General features: G+C 35.4%; 1 long non-coding RNA gene across 2 annotated transcripts; it reads left to right on the plus strand.

Annotated features, from left to right (window-relative positions):
- Positions 1-565: 565 nt before the first annotated feature.
- On the plus strand, positions 566-1,642 carry LOC104444752. 2 transcript variants are annotated; one of them, XR_005551628.1, is made up of 3 exons: positions 566-686; positions 804-904; positions 1,151-1,642. It is a non-coding gene; the product is annotated as an uncharacterized LOC104444752 (long non-coding RNA). The 2 variants fall into 2 exon arrangements; XR_005551629.1 differs by lacking the exon at positions 804-904 and having other exon boundaries at positions 566-736.
- The last annotated feature ends 5,649 nt before the right edge of the window (positions 1,643-7,291 follow it).

The following is a 7,291-nucleotide window of genomic DNA, read 5'->3' on the forward strand; positions in this document are numbered from 1 at the left end:
TAGTTATTGACAATTTGTATATGTAATAGTAGAAATCTTCTTGAACTTTGTAACACAAAATTTTCATTATATTTTAATGCTACTTATGAAATAACTATGGTTCTAGAAATTTGATAGACATTGACAATTTTTTAATAAGTTTCAAAAAACTCATAAAAAGTTTTAGAGAAATTTTATTTTGTTTTGACATAAGTTTAACTATTTAATTTTACTTTGCATCTTGTCTTTTTTGTAGTATCATGTCTTATTTTACATGATGGATGTCATGTCCCGGACCTTACCCTCGTTGTGGGAATGTGACATCTGCCACATCGGGGTCACATCAGAATTAATTTGTGATATCTCAAGAGACGTTGCCGTTCCATTGATTCTTATTTTTTCATTAAGCATATGCGGAAGCATGCAATTTTCAACACCCAATCAACAACAACAATGGATAGTAAGGAAAAATACATACACATATCACATTCTTCCATGTTTTATTTATTTATTCGGAACATTTTAAAATTTACAAGCCCTCCACTTTAGGGACATTTCGATTCGGTTCACAAGTTTCAAGGGGAAATCTGTCTCCTCTAGCAGAGATTTAACCAAAAAATGCCTCCCTTACGAGGACTTGCTACCTAGGCACCATCCACAAAACTTAACGGCATGGGAGATTGCGTTCGTTGGTTGAATCGTAAAAGGTCCTGTTGCCGATTCGAGCGTTCGTCGCGATGCAAACGTCACGGGCTTGGTTAATATCTATTATCCTTGCTCTGCTTTCGATAGATTTCGATTGAGATCGATGTTCTTTCTTTTAGGATTAAAGCACGCGTTTGGGCGTGATTGGATTGTTGCCTTGCTCCCAGTGCTGCTGGTTGATCTGCTTCGAATCAGGCGGTGAATTCGAGCCTGAGACAGCGTAATTTTACTTCCCGATTGGTCGACCACCGAGTGTTTGATAATATGCCTCTTGGTTACTGCCATTGAATAGATTGCGGTTTTGTTCGAACTGAAGATGCGCAGATGTAGGCCCATCATTTTCTTAGTGCATCGATTCGATTCGGGTTATGTTTCATCATCGTCAAGATTGGTTCTAAACGTGTTCTGTTCTGTTCGTCTCTTCTTTGTATTTGGCATGTTTCTTTGCTGCGTTCGATCACAATAGCCACTGACGAGAGGAATCGGCATTCAAAATGATGGTCCAAGCATTCCATCTCTAAGTTCTGAGGCACTGGTTTGATTGCGGCGCTTGTTTATCCAAGTACGTCCCTGTTCCTATGCTCTGCGTTTGAGTGATTATGGCCTGCATGTGAGTAACGGTGATCTGGTAAGGAATCGAGAGGCCAATAATGAAATTGAATTGGTTCTGTGGTGAACCGAGACTGTGATGGAGATCCGGGGATGGTTGCTGGCATCGACGGCAGGCGTTGAGGGGAAGGAGGTTTCCGGGAAGGAAGTTGGCATCTCTGGATCTCAAGGTTTCACTGGCAATATAGTTTTGTCTTATTTATTGATGACGCTTCATTCAGCTTTTTGAATAAGGGGAAGAAATCATCGACTCTGTAAAATCTGACAGCATATGAGCGGTTTCAACTATTGGAAGACTTCGATTTGATGCTCCCTTCCTCCAAGTTCTTTACAACTTGTCAAGTACCAAATTATATTTAATATGTTTCTCTAAATAGCATGGTATATTTATAAAGGATGATGTTTTTGAAATGAAACTCAGGTTGTTATAAAGAAACCTTGTTGGCTGACTACCTTTTCTAAAAGGTTTGATGTTTTGCGAAAAATATGGTAAGTTTAAAAGTCAGTAGTACTTCTCAAAATTTAATTTGAATTTGGGTCAAAACCAGAACTAATGATTATTTGGATTTAATGCGAATCACTAAATTCAACTTTTGACGAACCTACATTTGGTATATTTTTAGTAGGCTCGGCTTGCTAACTTGCATGTTTTGCAGCATGTTAAATATTTAACATAGCAAGAGTCAATATTTGAAGATTCTCAAAGGGAATTCATGCATATCATTGTTAACAGTGGTTACCAATGTAAAAAAATAAAGTATTTTGAAATGTAAGTTGTGACATGATTTCAAATCGAAAGCTTCAACACCATTAACATTTTCGGCTGCTTCTTTTAACATTCTTTACAAGTATAGTAAAGTGTTGTATAGAATTGCTTTTATCAGTGGGAGTGACTTATATTATCGTGTTGGTTATTATGTTTTAACGTTTCATAGTTGGTTCCATCTAGAAGGAACTGAAAATCAATTGAAATCATTTTATGGCATATTTTCTCATAGAAATAATGAGAAATCTTTGCAGGTGCATTACATTGCCAAAAGATTAATGATTAGATAGCAGGGACCTGAGAATTTATTTTTTGTTTGAAGATTTTGGAAATGTTAATTGATTTTGATCAAAGGACTGGAGTACATCATTGATCTTGTGAGATTTTGTTGGACAATTGCACCATTACTAAGGTCTAGAAGATTTGAACTTATGAATTCTTGTTTTGATACAATGTGAGATTTTGTGGGACTATTGTAACTGTTCTAAAAGCTCAAACTATTAGATAAATATGTGGTTTAATATATATGCATTTTGATCTTTTTTTTTTTTTTTTGACATGTGTATAAGGTATTACTAATTCTAGTAAGAAGTCTCGAGATCGGATGGCCATTTTGGGTATGATGGTTTTGCTAAAAGGATATCTTTCAAGGAAAATAACATAAAATATTACCGCAAGGTTAATATCATAAGAGACATATAAGGCGTAAGTGTCAATTGAGTTTCTCTGAATTTTTTTGAAGTATACAATTTTAGATAGAAATCAAAGGAGGACCGGACTTTAAAATAGCATTAATGGATCACATGAAGAAATGTTATTTTCGACTATGTCACCACATTGACCCATCCCGATAGAATAGCATATAGCACTTGTAGTCATGGTTGTCTGACATTGATTGAGAGAGGGGTTATGATGGCTATGGTTCGATGCTGTTGTTTTTGTGGGTGGTGGTTGTTTAATGTTTTAGCAGCCTTCAAGTTATTTTATAAAATTTGGTTTTTTCAAAAATGTCTTGCAATTAACGTTGCCCAAGTGAAAGGATGTTGAAAATACTTATGAACGTGAGTTAACATTAATAGCACAATATTTTAGTTTGTGAAATAGATTGTTATAAAGTTAATAAAACGAGACAATGCTAAATCACCAAGTTCGTTCATGTAATTATATTAAATTGGGCTTAGCACATCTTAGTTATAGTGATCATAGTTGAATGGTCAATATAGGTCTGTATTTTAATAATGACTTGTGATAGATGACTCTCTTAGAATATGCTATGTAAATATGCTATAGTCCTCTCTCCTCTCCTAATTTCATACGCTTACTATTTATCTAATGAGACCGTCCAAAGGAGAAGGACAGGAAGACTTACTCTCGATTCGTACGATTTCATTTGTTTTCATTTGTTTTGATCAGTTCAAGAATGATGTTTGGCTAAACTAGCTACGTGTTTTTTATTTAAGGATAGGTATTTCAAAATTATGTATACAAATTTTAGGTTGTTGAATTTCTTACATTATCAAGCCCAAAACATGGAGTGAAACGGCAAACTGTTTTTTCAAGCCTAGCCCTCGAAAATATTGTGAGAATATCTTTTATCGATATTCCTACCTTGATGCATGAATATTTTAAAGATTAAAAAAAAAAAGGGGGCCAAATTCTTATATGAAAAAAAAAAAATACATCACATACGGGCATAGTATCGTAAAACACCACAAGTTCTCTGATAATTATTTCCACTCATGTTTCGTTTTTTATTGTCAATTAAACATATAAATAAATGTTGCGTATCTGGGCAAGCTTCCGAAACACATGTTTTTGCATTGGGCGGGCTTGGGCCTAGGGAAGGTCCCTGGAAAGTCCGAACACGATTAGCTTCGGCCCGAACCCGTCTAGGTCCGCACGGTGATCAGGTCTAGTTCAAACTTTAAACCCGCGGCACATCAAAGACTTTGGTGATAGAGAATGCTTATACGCAATTTTGACATGTTTATTGAATATTGGATTGTTTGCCACTCCTCCCATATATTAGGAAACCCACTGTGATTTTTCACAATCTAATCGATGTGATGAATGAAACTATTTCTTGACTTTTTCGTGCATGTAAGAATCGTGTTGTTCACTAGATTTGATGACTTGCTAGCCGAAAAAAAAAAAAAAACAAAAAACAAAATTTTTGTGACATCGGGAGAAATGCTAATCCTTGCAAACAGATGGAACACTGATTCCTATTTTTTTACCCCTTTAAAATTTTAATGTTATATGCTTTCAGCTTTCTGACCTGGGAGAAATTATTCAAGATTAAAAGAGAGAGAGATCTATGCAAAGATGCAATGAAAATACAAGCTCCTGCACATTGAAGCATAAATAATCTTTCTTGCTTCGATACTTCCTCAGCATTTTATTGATTCGTATGTTTATAGATGAGGAGAAAAAAACACTCCCCCACACACTATTATTGTTGTCTCATAGTCACACGATTGATTGAATTAATATGCCATGCTTTGGTACTGATGTTGGTTCTAGAACAATGGCCTTATACAGTGACATTACATACACCTTCCAAAGTTAATCCACAGACTGGTCAAGTAGGATCTCGAAGAACGCAATGAAGTATGATTGCTCCATCACCGCGTTAAGGTCCGACACGAACCCGCACCTTAGCCCACCGCAAAACTCCGGAGAATGTTTTGCCACGGTGTACCCATCGTTCCATCTAGGATCAGGCCCTCCCTGGTGGCCAATACTTTGATGGCCATCCAGCCTTTAATCAGATGTAGTCGGCGATGTAATAAGGCCAATTGGGGCGGTATAATTGTCAGAGGATACCCATGAACTCGGCCTTTACATCACCATCGTAGGACTGGAGGTAGCCGAGTCCACTTGGAACTGGTACCGTTGTTGGTCGTGATGGTGGGGGTACATCCATTGGCAAGGAAGCTCTCGACTATGACAAGCTCCATCGGGTAGCCTCTTCCCCCACCTTCACTTTAATTGAACATCTCCAAGACCAACTCAAGTCCCAGAATCTTGTGTCCACACCATATCCAGATCCTATCTCGTCCCAGAATCTTGTGTCCGGAGTGTCGGAGGCATAGTCGAAGACTTCACAGCTAAAGTCTCGAGCTGCTCGTGTTGGTTTCAAAGCAATGTGGACAAAGGTGAAGAGAAGAAAGAGCTTCAAGCGTCTCATCTTGAAAAGATGTAAAAGTACCAATGGTGGGTTCGTGTAATCTTGAGTTTTTTATGGAGCATATACATAAGATGTCACAAGAATGAAATGAAACACACGAGATCCATTCAATTAATGTAATTGATTATTGTGTTTGCATATGTTTTTGTAATTATTCATTACCGTCGCAGTCTGTTTCTATGCCAGGAAAAGTCCTAAGAAAATTATAATCTTGGAATTATAATCTTGGAAGGGCATTACTCTTTGTATTTTTCTCTTCCTTCTAGAAATATATATACAATTCCTTTCATTTTTGTTTTTGTTTTAGAATCTATCCTTCTAGTCCAGGTAAAAAAGGAACGACACTTGAAATGCATGAGCAATCACATTGAAAACAAGTAGTCCCTCTGTCCCACCATTGTCAGTCTGTCACATAGGGGTGACCAATGAAAAGTGTTTTCACTTGATTCTTCAAGTATATGATTAGGAGGTATATTTTGTGTTTAAGGCTTGAATCATCTCGACCAACTGATATTCTATTCCGCATAAATAAAGATAATAGTCAATATAAAGGATATGGAGCTATTTTTTTTTATCAATATAAAGGATATGGAGCTATTTTTTATTTTTATTTTTTTTTATCAATGAACGGGTATACTGGAGCAATTTTCGAGAAAAAGAGAGTGAATCCATTTACCTGATCCTTAAAAAAAAATTGCCGTCGCGTTGGAGTTGCATTAATCATACATGAGAAATTACTCCGACAAGATATTACACCAAGTAAGAATTGAACATGAGACCGTGCATTGAGCCTAGATTTATTTGGGTCAATGATGATCTCTTGGAAAATGGACCCATTTCACCAGCAAAAGTTTTATCTGTTTACAGGAACAAACATCACATATAAATAGGTTGCATTAGTATTTAGTGAGTTCTGTAAATTAAAGACTCAAAATTAAAGATGCATGGAGTTTTGGTGATAAAGGTTATGGTGTTCTTGAAACAGAAGCGCATTTCATTTGTAGTATTCAAAATTCTTATCCCCACTAGATTAGGTTGGATTGCATAAAATAAAAGAACAGTATCTAGCCCCACCAAAAATAAACAATGGTATTAAAATGGTAGCGCAGGATATCAAGGGGTTGCTTTAATATCGTGTTGCCAATTGAATAATTGGTATAAAAAGTGGAATTGGAGTGGTCTTCCTAAGCTAATAAAGAATACTTATTGATAATATCGGTCACTAGGAAAAAAAATCCGCCTGTCATTTGGAGGCAAAAACAAACAAGAAGATCCGGTGATAATTGTGGACCACAATCAAAAGACACAAACGTTGACGGACCGGCCCAATCGACAATAAAAAAAAAATGGGCTAAAGATCTGGTAGTACGAATTTTAGCCATGGATTTTTGTGTTTTTATTATATAATACTATTATGAGAGAACATTTTATTTAAGTACAAAATCTAAAGCATGCCAAATTACATATCAATCGTCAAATAAGAATTTTTTGTGAAAAATCAAGATAGTTACCTCTTACACGAAGTAATGTTTGTATGATAAGAAGTTACAAACCTTTAATATTTGATACAATCCAATGCCAAAAAAATTACACAAGCAGCTTAAATCCACCATTGAATTAAGAGTGGGTAGTTATATTGCTCAAATCAATAAAACCCCTTTGATATTGGCGATTTATGCTTTATTTTTTTTCTCTTTAATGTGATGCACTTTATTGGATATCACTATTGTATATTGCTCATGCGATGGTGTTAGAGATTTGAATGTACAAGACAATGGAGAAGTTATAATCAAATTGACTAGACAGTCTTTTAGGGAAAATAATTAGGATTTTGGTGCATCATTTGAAAAAATTATAACTCATTGGCAAAAAAAAAAAAAAAAAAAAAGGCTTATTACTTGACTAAATTCCATACATAAAAATTTCAAACTTTTAATATGTTTCTTATCTTTTCCTTTAATGAAAAATTCAAATGTAAATTTTAATTTTTTGCGCTTTATTAGATGTCATTTGGTCCTTTCATATTCTAACAGATCAAGTTT

The sequence above is a fragment of the Eucalyptus grandis genome, chromosome 5, assembly GCF_016545825.1.
Source record: "Eucalyptus grandis isolate ANBG69807.140 chromosome 5, ASM1654582v1, whole genome shotgun sequence".
In the NCBI taxonomy this organism is placed as follows: domain Eukaryota; kingdom Viridiplantae; phylum Streptophyta; class Magnoliopsida; order Myrtales; family Myrtaceae; genus Eucalyptus; species Eucalyptus grandis.